The 14,453-nt window shown below is 41.0% G+C and overlaps 1 protein-coding gene across 9 annotated transcripts in view; it reads left to right on the top strand.

The window, feature by feature from the left end:
- The window catches only part of ST3GAL6 (ST3 beta-galactoside alpha-2,3-sialyltransferase 6), a 47,824-nt gene that overhangs the window by 7,145 nt on the left and 26,226 nt on the right, over positions 1-14,453 (top strand). The window contains exons 1-2 of one of the 9 annotated variants that reach the window (XM_014947211.1): positions 8,467-8,542; positions 10,267-10,342. The exons of 7 other annotated variants lie outside the window; for them this stretch is intronic. The gene's annotated coding sequence lies outside the window, so the exon portion shown is untranslated. Of the gene's footprint in view, positions 1-8,466; positions 8,543-10,266; positions 10,343-14,453 lie in introns of those variants that run through there. One more of the 9 variants, XM_014947216.1, reaches the window with a different exon arrangement.

Here is a 14,453-nt window from a genome sequence, read left to right as displayed (position 1 = left end):
CCCCCCCCCCCCCCCAGTTCAAAACCAGGAGGAAAGCTGCTCAGTGGAAGCAGTTGCCCAATGGGGAAGTGCCCGTGGGAATAACTGCAGAGTGTGTAAGCAGGACAGCACAACCTGAAAGCTGGCAGGAAGATCACAACTACCTGAGTTCTAAGTCATAAGGAAGTGTGGAAATAGGTACGTTATGGTGTTCTGGCTAGACAAAGTGATTGGCGAGGCGTTATTTTGATATAGACTATGTGCGCTGCTAAAGAGTGGCTTTAGTGAATATGGAGGGGAGCTTCCTCACTGAGGATGGGAATACAGCAGCCAGCATGGTGATGGGTCTCATTTGCAGTGGCAAGCGCTTGAGATGCTTCTTCATCTCATCCTCAGACATTTGAAAGCTTACAAGCAGAAACAGTTCTAGAGGATTTTGGATGATTACTTTCTGCCTTACGTGATAATTTTGGGGTAGAAGGCAGCAGGGAGTGGCAATAGTCTTTCTTATTATAGCTTCTTTGTGCCATTAACACTTTTATCCTGGGCCTGTTTTCATTGTTAGCTTCTGGGCACACCGTGATCAGTGCCTTTCAGTAAAGGTTTGATCTGTCCTCCCAAGACAGGCTTGGGAAAATTCTCATAAGCCTGCTCTGGATGACTTGTGGTTTTACGCTTCTTGCATTTGGCTTAATATGCTGCTGGGGATTGGTTCAAGTGTTTTGGCCTGGAAGAGAAGACAATCAGATGGGTCATTTGAAGATGTAACTTTCAAGACCACCGTGAGTCTCCATGAGGCAGTCCACACTATTGACTTAAAGGGGCTTGTAAGGAAAGGCTCGTGTCTTTTTTTCCTCCACAGCATACCTTAAGCTGTAGCACAGGATCTTGGTTTGCTTGTCTTTGTACCTTAACGTTAACGTTATGCTACTTATAAGCATGAATGGTTGTTTTTACTGTGGGCATGATGCAAGGTAGTCTGCCATGGCTCCCTGGTTAAGTGCATTTTAGGAATGGACTCAAGATTACTTGAAATACCTCATTCTACAGGCATTTTTCCTTGCAGTTGCTTGCACTGTTTTTGCTACATCAATTGAAATGTGCAGTGTATATTTAAGGGGAGTTTAATTTATCAAGCTTGTGAGAACTCATTTGTTGTTCATTGAATAATTTGTTCATTAATTTCTTTAGCCTTATAGAGAAGCTAGTAAATAATACTGGGAAATTAATTTATGGTATAACTCAGTGTACAGGGTTTTTTCTTTTTCAGAGTTTCTATTTTCTACCATCTATTTACTCAAAAGACCAAGACCTTTCTAGCAGAATAAAAACAACCTCAACTTCCCCATTAGCCCAGTCTCTTTTGCTTCCATTTTTGCTGTCACATATGACTAGTTCTGTACCTATTCATAGTTTTCAAAGGAAATTAAAATAAAACTTGTTCTATTTATTATTTGGTGTGTGAAATTATTGAAGTGTTAAGTCTTTCTTTCATCCTCCTGCTACAGAAGAACCTAAAACTTCAGCTTTTCTTGATGTGTATTGAGGTCAGGAGGAAAATGCGACTGCAAGCTGTTGTTGCCTTTACAAGTCACCTTTCAGTAGCTTGGAAATCAACCTGATATTTACACAGAAAGCTTGAAAAGCTGGAAAGTGATGGCCAGCATTAGCTAGTGTGTGCTATGAGGGGAAAAAGAGGAAACATATGGCTTGCATGCAGTATCACTACCTTTTGAAAAATGTGTTGAACAAGTACAAATACTTTTTGGTAGTGCTTCTTGCTATGTTCTGTACCCATCAAAGTATCGTGTCCTTTTAACGTTAATTTTGTTCGGGTGGGGTGGCTTTTCAGTGTCCAAAGTCAGTTATTCTTTGGTCGTGAAGGCAAAAGTGAAGCCTTGTTATCTTGAGAGGAAGATGTTTTACAGTGAGCAGATTTTAAGTGTCCCTTGGATAACACCCAAAGTTTGCCTGTAACTGTTCTGCATTGCCTCTGCTCCCAGTCCCAGCAGCAGCAGTAAAGCTGGAGTACATTGTGCTAGAGCTGTTCTTTACATTCCAGCATCTGTGGGGAGCCTGGAGGAGCAAGGCAGAAACTTGAATAGCCCCTATTTGCCTTGGCTGGAAAAGTTGAGGAGCTGCAAAGCTGATCATCACTCCTATTCGGAGGACAAGAATGGAATAATCAAGGAACTGGTTTTTAAGAGCAGACAGAAATTAAGTTCAGAGTTAATCATTGAAGCTCTTCTTAACATCTGTTGATTTACAGTGCAAGTTTCCATTCCCCTAGCAGGAATATTACTTGCTTTTGGGCCACTAGCCAGCAGGAAACTTTATTTGTGAGGTGGGTGGCTAGCAGTCTTAGATTTCCACAGACTTTTCAACTCATTTTTTTAAAAGAACAGTTTCTAGCTCTTGTGAGTACAGGTCAGAAACTGCTGCAGAACTCAGAAGAGCTCTTTGTTAGACTGGATCTGCAGACTGACTCCTTTGCAGTGCAGCAGTAGCCTGCTGCTGCTCTCTTTCACTGCTGGCTTTCAGAGTCCTGTGGCCAGCAGTGAAATGAGAATGGTGTGAGGGGCACGTCATTGGTTTACCCGGAGCCTTAGCAGAGGTAGGCAGTGGAAATATGCATATGTAATGGCCATTTAATAGTCAATACAAAATGTGTGTGTGTGTATAAAATACGAATGGTATCGCATGTGGGATGGGGGAGGAGTTGTCCCTTTCCCAGGGTAAGAAAGGAACTGAAATTTTGTTTTTGCCATTAACTTTTTTTTCTTTTTTCCAATGTAATTGTTGGTTTATGTAGCTCCCTCTTGGGCAGCTAATTTTTGCAGGTGTGTTGTGCTGATACTTTTTGGTTTTTTTGGCTACATGATGACCTGTGGGGGAGAAATGATCTGTTTAGAAAAAGTAGCATACAAGCACCCTAGGACAACACAAGGGACAGTGGGGGGAAGGAGCTTGTGAGTTTTTGTCCCTGCAATGAGGAGATGAGAATTTGCTTGCTCTTTAAGAGCTGCTGTTGCTGAATGAAACCACAGCCTTATTCATGTTTTGGTAGTCAAAATAGGTATTTCCTATTTCTTTGAAGTTCTTGAACTTGCCTGTCTACGTCCTCCAGTGTCACGTCTGATCACCCTGGAAAACATTATCACCTCAATCTTCACAGTGCTTCAGGTAGTCTGAAGTCAATGTGTGGGAATGAGACCAGAAGGAGGGTTAGTGGTGTAGATGGGAGATACCCTAGGGGTTTGTTTGAACATGGTATTTGCACAAGATTAAATGGAGCCATAATATTAAATCCATGAATCCCTGATGAAGCGCCAGAGCAAGTTAGGATTTGTCCTTATTGGTGAATGCGTACAAGGCTTGCTAGCGTGTGGTAGCTAGTTTTGGTCATGCCCCTTGTGTAGGCAAGTTACTACTTCTTCATTCGGTTAGCTGGGAAAAGCCTGGGTTTTGTTTTTTTTGCTGGAAACAGTCAAGGGAAAACTACAGCTAGTTCTACTCGCCCAACTGTTTTGCAATATTTAATGAGATGGAGTGACTGTTATTTGTCTCAACTGAGAATCTGGAAGGCTATATAGGCCTACCCTCCTCCCAGTAGTTTGTGTCTCCCGTTCCCCCTTACTCCTCATGTTATATCCGTGGCAGTTTTGATTCCCCATTCTCAAAACGTTTAGGGCCTCCTGTCTAGTGAAGTGCCCTGTGGTTCAGTAGTTCTGATGTAGCACTACCACCCGGTCTCCTTTGGTGGGTTTCCTGTCCTTTTTCCCAAGTTGTTCCTCAGTTGTAGATGTTGGCAGGTCCATAAAAAGATGCTAAAAGGAGTAGGCAGTGACATTATCCTCCAACTCCTGTACTAAACAATTGTAGGTGCTGCAAAGGGAAAAGGGGAATGAACCACAAAGTGTTCACAATGTGCTCTCCCTGAATAGTGTCTCTGTCTGTCGGCGTTGGAGACAGACTTGTGGGCGAGGTGGACATTGGTCTGATGTAGCAGAGCATTTCTCATGTGTGTGTTGCTCACCTTGTGCAGTGGAGCACAGGCCAGGTGTGTAAAATGGGTTTTGAGTAGCCAGATTACTGGTCAGTTTAAATACCGTTTCTACAGATTCTCAAGATTGACTGCCTTTTCTTACAAAACATGCTAAGGAAATACTGTTACTTCATTTTCATTGGAGCAATTTGAATGGAGTAGCTATTTTCATTCCTTTCTTCTTCTGTGCTGATGGCAGACCATAATGTGTTTTCAACTTGGTGCATCAGTTCTTAGATGGCTTAGCCTCAAACCTTAGGCTTTGTATTAGTTTAAAGATCTCTAATCTAAATTGAGAATGTTGTTAAGAGGTTTTTGGAAAGAACAGTGAAGTGAAATAGAATATGCATATCATTTTTCAGATTTCACAGAGGATATTTCCTATAATAAATGCTGGCTGGTGTCAGAGTGACTTTTTTTGAACTTGGGTGACTGATGTTAGCTAACACTTTAAGTGACTGAAAAGGGTACTTAAAATGTTTAACTTCAGGCGAATGTTGGGGGAAATTTGGGTATTCATACGTTTGTGCAAGGCTTTTCACAGCGTAGGACTTTATTTTTAATGGCCGGAGGCTCTTATTTCTCTGGCACACATTTGTGTGACAAAACGATATAGTGAAACCAGGCTTCTGATGTCTTTCTGCGTGTAGACTTTCTGATCTTTAGTGAAAGATGAGTTTATACGGTTTCTTTGTTCTACCCACCTGCCTGTTTATTTTTGCAAAACTTGTAGAGGCCTCAAACACATTAAGTTCCTAATCTCCTGTCAAATTAGACTGAAATTAGCCAAAGGAGTTCAAAAGTTCCATGGGAAGGAAAGGACATGCACGCATGCATACAGGGTACGATTGCATAAATTTCATTTCATGCTAAGAACACATGCGATAGAACAAAAAGCCTTTTACTGTACTGCATTTCATGCTCTAAAGGAGTTCTGCATCCTCTGGGGCATGAATAGCAATCTGATAGGACACAGTGATGCTGGAGACTGAGCTCCATTGCATGTGTTCAGGGTAGCAAGGAACAGATACCAATAGGCAACACAGCAGGTCCTGCTTGCAGTGTATATCTTGCTCTAGAGGACTTCCAGTTTGATGCTGAAGCAAATACCAGACTTCATGTTAGATCCTGGCTGCATTGGGACCAGTTTGGTTATGGGAGACCAGATCCATGCCACAAAAGAAGTCCATGGCCCTGCTATGACTCAGGGGAAGGTGAAGCCCCATGTTGTCTCGTGGCTTACCTACTACTCTCCTGTTTTCAGAGGAGATACAAGCAAATACATCCCTGAGCAAATCTGATGCTCAGCAAAGATTAGGTGTTTGTGGGGGGGGACGGACACAATGACACAGCTAATCTGTTTAAAAATACTACAATCCTGAAGAAACTCCTGTTTGTTTTGCTGTGGCGTTAAAGGACTGTTGAGACTGAGAATCAAACGGTAAGAAACAGAGGCTCTGTTTCACCTACAGCAAACCATACTTGGCTTAGAAAGTATCAAATGAGAATGATGGAGGGAGATGAGGGCTTCTGGCTCTCACCTGGGCTTGTAGGCATTTTAGCCACTCCAGGGCAACCCCAGAAGGAGGGCTGTGAGACTGTGAAAGATGTGTGGGTGGGGTGAAATGCACTTTGGAATCTCCTCAGTTTTAGGGGTGACTTTCCTTTTCAAACAAACACACAGCCCCAAAAAAGGGTGCCTCACCCCACCCACCGCCTGCAATAAACCAACATAGTGATACATCAGTTTTCAGTTTTGGGGAGGAAATGGGATGTGTTTAACCTTCAGTGAGGATTGAGGTCATAAAGTCCTAAATGGGTGTCTCTGTGTAGCACTGAGAAAAGTATGTAAGCTTTCCCAGCATTCCCTGCTGACTAATTTAGGCAGCTTTCCTCCCAGACAGATGGCGATTGAAGATTACCATCAGAGGTAATTAACTCTCCTCGTGTATAGGTAGGGAAACTAAAGTGCAAAAGTCAGGGCTATGAACTCCCATATAGGATGAAAATATGTAAATGAGCTTGTGCAAACTTTTCCATAAGGAGCCGAGTTCATTTGCAACCACTAACAGTTGCTCTTCGAAGAATTCCATTTATAGTTTTATGTCTTTTAACCTCCTCATTTGTCCTGGGTTTTTATTGATTATTTGATTTCAGCTTTGTCTATGGAAGCACACAATTAATGACACTCTGAATGCTGAAGTCAGATACACCCACATCTTTGTTCTCCTTGGAAAGCTCACTACCTTACAAAGAAATCTCTCTCTTTTCTTTTTTTTAACCACACGTAGACTTACTGTCAACCTTTCCCATTCAGAAAAGATGTCAGTTAGGACTTCACATGCTGCATTAAATGTTCTTCAGTACTATGTTTTTTAATTCTGTGTATCTCATAGCTCTCAAAATCCTCAGGATAAGTATGTGGTAGTTTTTCCTGTATTCACATTTAAGAAAGGAAACAAAGCTCTAAAAGCCTTCAGGGGATCAGATACAAGCTTTGCTGCAACCTGTACAACAGTTCTTTGTTAGCTCAACCACTTTATGTCCACAAAGCATTGTCATAGTTATGAAGTTGCTCATTAAGCTTTTCTTATGGTGGTTTTTTTTTTTCAGTTGTTCTAAATAATATTTTTGAGCTTTAGTGCTAAGAAAACAAAGACGACTTTTGAAAATTGCCTTAATATTTGCAATATTCGAGCTTTTCCAGTTTGGCACTGTCACTTTGGGCTTGGCTTTCTCATAGTAGTTAGCAGTTAAGGTGTGTATTGTGATTACTTTTCAAGATCCAAAGGCGATGTGAATGGATTAGTTGCAATGCTGGAAATGTTGCAAAGCGCTGGAAATGTAAGGCATTAATGTTATCAGAGAAACTGCTCAAACTGTTGGTGTCCTGCAGCTTTCTCCTGAGTTGGCAAGATCACTGGCCTGGGAAACTTCCAAGACTTAGTAGTAGTGTGGGGTAAGTGCTACCACTTCTCTCCGTTTTCCTCCCTCTCCAAATTAATCTAGCTTTACACTTTTCCCTGACTGGTGTTGCTGCATTCCTGAGAATCCCAGAGCTCTCTGTAGTTGGCACATATGCATCAAAGCAGATTGACTTGCAGAATCTGCTGTTGAGGTAAAGTCCATCTCAAACAGCTGGGAGTTTTGGGGGGTTTTTTTTGGTAGTTTGGGGAATTTTTTTTAGCAGTCAAGGCAAGATAGCAAGCAACGCAGCAAAAATCAGTGAACATAATATGTTTGGGTCTCTGACTACAGACATGCTTTGCATGTTATTTAAATTACAAACTCTTCAATTTTGGATGCTGTAAGAGCATGTTCACAGCTATTTGCTGGCCCTCTTAGTCCACACAAACATACATAACAGTTTAAATAGTAACAAGTTATATGGAGACTAAAATTTGTGGTAGAAAGAACTGTGGCCTCAGATGATGGCAGTCCATGCATATTTGGAATTAATGATGACTGGGGTTGGCAAATAGCTACTGCGAAAAGTAGTCATACAAAAAGCACCTTTGTCTCCTTAGGAAGAGATTCTGACACAAGCACAGATCAGGATTTATACTGCTATGACTAAGCGAGAAATTAGTTTGATTTACTTGGGACTTACTGTTGATGTAGATGGGGAGCATTTCATTCTCCATGTGCTGGTAGCAAAACAAATAAATTAGCCCTTTCAGTTATCTTTTTTTTTTTTTTTTTTTTTTTTTTTTAAAAAAAAAGCCCGAAAAAACAACCACACAACCAAAAAACCAAAAGACCAAAACCCACATTACTCCCTCTGCTGCTGCCCTTGAGAGCTCTAATTTTGCTTGTGAGTGGGATGGGGTTTTTTTGTGATTTATTTTAGCCTAGGTTTGAGATTATTCTTTATTTTCCGCAAGCTGAGCGGTAGATTTAGTTTTGTAATTCCCAGCTATTTTTGTGGGAGCTAAGGCTAAATCACAAGCTCCAAATCTGCCAGAGCTGGATGTTTTAGATATCCTTGGCATCATTAGAAGACAAAGTGTGCCTTGTTTCAAGGTGAATTTAATGCTGTAGTGAATGTGCACGTATAATATAGATAAAATCCTCTGGTTGCACCTTTACTTAGATTGATCATGGTTTCTGGGCAGGGGGGGGAGGGCAGCTAGTGAGTTGATATGGTTTGTAACTGAACTGTTTTGAAACCTGACTAATCTGGCTATTTCCAGGTTTTTCTCTTTCTACTTTTTTCCATCTTCTCTCTCTGGGAAACCTAAGAAGGATTGTTGGTTTGACCTCAAGCCTCTGACTCTGCAGGCACTTGTGGACAAAGAACAGTGAGCGCGAATGAGCAACTGATTCAGTGGGATATATATTAATAATTTTATATTCATTATTTTCTGTTTTCTCAAGCATAGTGTAATATGTCTTTCATCTTTGTTGTTTAAAAGGAGGTGAAGAAGCAAAGCAGCTCAAAACTATGATGCTCTGTTCCTTCAGGAAGAGCAGCTCTCTCAAGTTGACAAAAAAACCTTTTCAGTTACGCAAGTCAAGGTATGAGGAGAAAATGACTTGAATTCTGACTCCCAGGACACCATGCATGGCTTGTTTATATTCCGGTCTTTCTGGAAGAAGAGCTGAAGGGAGAGGGGAAACACAGGCTGAGAAAGAACAGTGTTGTCACCACAGTATGCAGGAGGAGCTGCGTGGATTTATAGTACCTGTTCTCAGTGTGTTTTGTTCTATCATGTGTTATACCGACACCTATGATGTGTAATATATAAATAGCGGCCTAGCTTAGGCAGGCTAAAGCTTTAAAGGTTAATCTGGGAGAGTACAAAAGGGCTTGATGAAATCTTTCAACTAAGCCTGTGTTACTGAATTTGTGATTAATTTTTTTTATAATATTTTTTTTTAAAGGTGTAGTTAGAGCTGGATTTGTGCTGTTTGCTTTGATTAAACTTTGGGAGTTGAGGAGGCAGAGCTATCTGGCCTCAGCTCATACCTGCTTTGGACTTTGCATGCATAGGGTAACTTTTGACTGAACCCAAAGTTGCTGGTTTTTACTGCACTGCAGTCCTGTGGCTGCTGGACATGCCAGTAACTGCAGGTTTGTGTTCAAGTGCACTGGAGGAAGAAAGGAAAAAACAAAGCAACAATAAAACAACAAAATGTGTTGCAGGATTGGCCTATGGAGGGACAGGGCAGGGAAAGCACATGCAAATAAATGTCTGTTCCCAACTTCTGTGCACCTTTGCATAAACTTGATGCTTCCTTCTAGTCCTCATCTCAAGGCACAAAAGCAGGCAAGAAGACGAGGCTGTGGACCTGATCTTATTCTTGATCGTAATTATAGGCAAGATTTCTGGTCTTCTGTGATGCTTAGAAAGCACCAGTTAGCTGAGAATCCAGTAGTTATTATTGCTCATCTTCCCCTCTAAGCCACAAGTTGGATTTGGATCTATCTGGGCTGATTTTAAACTCAAGTTAGCGGTATTTAACTGTGTTACAAAAACTCAGGTCTACTGTTGGAATAACCCCCAAGCCATTTGTGAACATTAGGGAATATTATTTTCTACTTGGAAGGGAAAAATAATTAAAAACAACACTTAGCAGCTCAGAAATATAAAACCAGCTACCTCTTTTACATTTGCAGTTTTGTGTGTCTATACCACGCAATGGAGCATGCTGTCACCTTGAGCTGGTGCTGGGGGTGCACATTGCACTGTGGCAATCTGAGTCAAAATATTAGCTCCCATCTCAAGAGTGGCTTAGCAACGCTGTCGTAGACCCAAGCTGGAGGTAACATGTTCTGCCTCTTAGCAGGGCTAATTAACTCAGCATCAGACAGTTGCACCGAGTACTGCTCCTATTTGAGGACCATTTCAGTGACACCTAATGCCTGTGCTCCATTGTATTTTGCTCATCAGGGTTTTCTGGCAGGATTTACTGGTCCATGCTTTGTCACCTTCTTTTTCATCCCTGGAGCTAGTAATTGCTGTCAGTATAAATGACATTAAATTCTGCATTGGTAGGCCCAAAAGTGATATTCTCTGTGAAACAGCACACATAGTTGGTTGCCGTACCTCTGGGAATGGGATCACAGCAGTCTTTTGCAGCCCAAAGGGGGACTGTTCCAGTAACCTTTAAAAAGCTTGTAGTTATGTGACTTAGGCTTGTATACGAGTCTTCTTCCTATCCAAGAAACAGTCTGAGTGCTTGCAACCTCTCTTTTTCTCTGACCTTTTCATTTTTTTTCTGTTCTGGCCCTATTATAGGGTATATGTAAAAGGTCCTGGGTCCTCAGGCAGAGGGAGAGAAGAAGAATGAAAATGGAGTTACATCATTGAACAGGTGATGTTGCACTAGATAAAAAGGAGGAAGGAACAAGACTCTGAGCATGTTGATAAGACTGTGAGAGTAAGTCGGGACCTGTAGGCTTTTTTCAGCTTTTGCCAAACTCTCCCTGTTGAGATGTGTCCTCCTGGTGTCTCTCCTGCATGTGAGTGGAAGGCTAGAGACCCCTTGTTTCACAGACCTTGCCTGAAATGTTGAAGGGCTTCAGTTTGGCTAGAACAAGCTGACTTCTTCCGTTTAAGTTGGTAATGGGAATGAGGTGAGAGCTCAGGGCAGGAGGTGGAGGCTTGGAGGGGGGCGTAGGTGCTGCATTGCCTGTTATGGCCAAGACACAGAGGTAAATTATGCTCATTCCAGAAGGCTGCAGGCAAGCCTGGGAAGGGAGCTAACCTCCCTCTTCCACCAGCCATGCTGTCTAGGTAAATTAGAATTGCAGTACAATAGATTTGACTAGACTCGTATTCTTTACCAATACTTTTTAGCTGAAGGATATGCCTGCGTGAAAAGAGTTTCTGATCTTATAAGTAGGACCAGAGAATCACACAAGAAGGCAAGTGATGCAGAGAACTCCCTGAAGACTTTGGACAGAAGCAAACTGACAATTGTGATTGTCAATGAAAAATAATGATTAAATTGCTTTTCCCCCTTGCTTGACCCAACTGGTGGGCATGTTCTGGTAAGGAGGGAAATACTGGTGTCTATATTTGGAAGACTAAAATCTAGTGAAATAGTCATGAATTGTCCATGTAATTATAAATGTATTGCTGTCTCTTGTGGTACAGAATAGGTTTCACCATTAGCAGGGGGATGAAAGGGAGGGAGGCAAGCACTTGGGTCCTAAACCCAATCTATTAAATCTTGCAGCCTGTGCTGAATTAGTTTGCAGCTGCACAAAAGGTCAAAGGTGGACACAGCTCTAGTCTACATCTCTTCCTAGTAGGTTAATATCAGCAGAGGCTACATTTCTGGCTGTACTAGCTGATAAAGAACAAGATTGACTAAATCTACTAAACATTACTGCTACTGTGATACTGAATCTACTAGACTGTTGGAGGGGAAGGCGGCTCTGGTTTTCATAGTCAGCAAACTTTTCCTCTACTGCTTATCTCCTCATAGTTGAAAGACAATAGGGCACAAAGAGCCTGAAAATGTCTTATTTTCTGGTACAGGAGATATCTTTAACTGCTGGTAAAGGTCATAGATGTGGTGTGATGGTGGAAGTCCCCAATCACATTTTGACACAGTAAAACCTTAGGTTTTGGTGCCATGGTTTGTGCAGACCTTGAGGAACAGGAATACCACTCTGGTTTTGTATTGAGCCAGGCAGGTTAGCAAGAGTCTTTTCCAGTTAAGATGCTGTTAAACTTCTCACTTCAAAGCCAACTCACTATTTTAAGAGAGTTAGAAATGTAGTTTTAATTCAGGGCCACTTTGCTAGGATAATCCAGTATATCTACCTTTGTCATTTATACTTAATATTTCTGGGGACTTCTGTTTCTTAACAAACTTAAATTGAAAGGAGCACTGGAAATGATGACAAAATTGAATGAGTGTGTGAGGGAAGGCACTAGACTGACTCAGCCACTGCAATACCTTTTAGACTTTGCTGCAGTGCTGTTATATTGTCTGCTATTGTGTTTCCTTCCAAGAGGAGAAGAATTAGTGAACTGTGCATGTACTTAGAGCAAGAACTGAAGAGTTAATGATGAATAGCGTATAGATTTGGCAGAAGAAATATAAAGATACATATCAGAACGTTTTGGCAGCTTCAGACAAATGACAGCATGAGAAAACTCCCTCCTTGGTTGTCCTTATGCATAGTTGTTCCACCATGCATGCACTACACCCTGACCAAAAGGAAGCAGTGCTGCCAGACTGCTTGTCACAAGCAAGCCTACAAAATACTGACTGCATCTTAAAAATCCCAATGCTTCTTTTTAAACTTTAGTAGGGGTTTTTTTGGTGCTTTTTCCGAGGTCCACTCAAAGCACTTTTCAAGCTTACTTCCCTTCCTCCCCCACAACTACAAGGGCTAGGAATTTGTGGCCTGAGCGAGCTGAAATTTTCATGCTGTCAGTTAATTGCAGCAGCAAGAAGTTAAACTGTCACAAGACCAGGTGTGGAGCTAAGATTGATTTAGGATGAGTAGTATCTAATTTAGTAGTAACCACTTTTTAGTTAAATATTTATTCACTGTTTAGTAATAGTCAAAGGTGCTTTACAAAATAAACAGGACAGACAGAAAAGCCTCCTGCATTGTATTATTAACAACCTAATTTTAAGTGTGAAAACAAGAGGAAGGTTTGCAAGTGTTATGAGAAAAGATAATTGTAGTGTGGTCATGTGATTGCCCAGTCCAACAGCTATAGTTTCCCGTGTGACATGACTACATCAACTGCCTACGTAAGTTGAAAGATAAAGAGAGGCTATGAAATAGTTGCTCTTATCAGATACCACACTTACTGAAGTAGCAGAATAAGGACTAATTGTAACTAAAGATGTAGCTCTGACAAAGGTTTTGGTTCCCCTCTTCCACCAAGGAAAGAAAAAATTAGCCTCTGGGTTTGTACAGCTAATTTGTCATATACCCAAATGCGTCTTGGTGGTGAGTTGGTGAGAGCTGGGCTGGACCCACTTGTCTATAGGAGATGCAGGCTAATTTCTTTATACCTAAGAGTCTGTCTTGTCTAATTCTGTAATTGTAGCTCTCCCTTGGCAGGGGCAAGAAGTTGAGCAGCGGAAGTTAGCTTTAAAGTTAGGAAGTCAGCCTATTAAAAATGCTCCTGAATCTATTTGCAACACTTAGGCATCCTGTTGCTTGCTTGCTTTCAGAAGATTGACCAGCTAACACCATGAACATCAGGCATTGGCCTGCTGAGTTCCTCCGCTTTCATTGTGTGTGTGGTGTTGTAGGCTTTTTGGAAAGAGGAGGGAATTGAACAGTTGAGTTCCAGCTTTATCTGCCTTGTTTTGCTTAGTCCTGACTGACCTTGACCTAAGTGGAATCCTTGACCTCTGTCGCTCAGGTTGATGAGCTTAAATCAAGATGCTGTGTCTTGTGTTATGATAAATAAGCTGGAATGCGACTGTCATTTTATATCTGAACTGTGTCTTCTCAATTGCCTATTTTCTTGCTTCTCTGCCTATGGGGATGTTCTAGTGAAATATTTGCATTGTAGGAGTTTGCTTTCTTCTGATTAACTTTGTGTGACACTCAGCTATTTTAAAATAGGAAGGGAGAGATGGAAAATGCTGTCACCGTTAAAAATACACCCAGAATAATTTATTCTGTAAACAGGGCAATAGTTCTGTTTACTAAACCAGGTTGAAGTCTTCACTAAGAAGAGTCTTTCTTGACTACAGAACTTCAAAGCACTAAATGAAGCCAGGAGCTGGGGGATGGGACAGTGAGAAGACACTAGTGTAATTTAAGACCATTTTATGTTCCTAAGAGCTGAGTTAGGTACACCCTTAATGATGGTATGTTCTCAATGTTCTCAGAGTGTGCCACACTGAATGAACTATGTAAGATACTGAAAGTTGTTACAGATTCCTTATGATCCTGTTTGAAGGACAATGGTGACTTATATTCTCTTATTTTAATGATTTTTTTTTTTTGCAGGCTGTACAAATACCTTTGTAAATACTTTACAAATAGAGCATTTTTTTCTCTGTTTGTGAAGAATGCTGTTACAAATAATATTTTTGTTTTTTAAAGAGTCTTTATGTGCAGCTTTGGCTTGTCTTTTCTCTGTTTCGTAGCATGGTCTGACTTCAGCAAGATTCTCTTTTACATTGAAGTAAGCAAAATCAGCAACTTAATCAGTTGTTAATTTAGCCAGTTTATCTGAAGAACTAGTTCACTATGTTCTCTTGTTTAACTGGAGTTTGCATTGATTGAATTAGAGAGTAAAAAGTAAACAGTTGATTTCCACTTCAGTGGGATATTTTAACAAACTTTTGCAAAGCAGGAAGGGGTGAAAATACTGAAAACAAAAGGAAAAAAAAAAAAACACCCCAAAGAGCACAGTATCTTTTTTCAAGTAAATGAGCCAATTGCTGACTTGACTAAACCCAGTAGGTGAGTTTTCTTGTAATGTTCTTGGAG

The sequence above is a fragment of the Calidris pugnax genome, unplaced genomic scaffold (genome assembly GCF_001431845.1).
Source record: "Calidris pugnax isolate Ruff unplaced genomic scaffold, ASM143184v1 scaffold95, whole genome shotgun sequence".
NCBI lineage: Eukaryota > Metazoa > Chordata > Aves > Charadriiformes > Scolopacidae > Calidris > Calidris pugnax.
The sequence above is the reverse complement of the archived record's forward strand: the minus strand, read 5'-3'. Positions and strand labels throughout refer to the sequence as shown.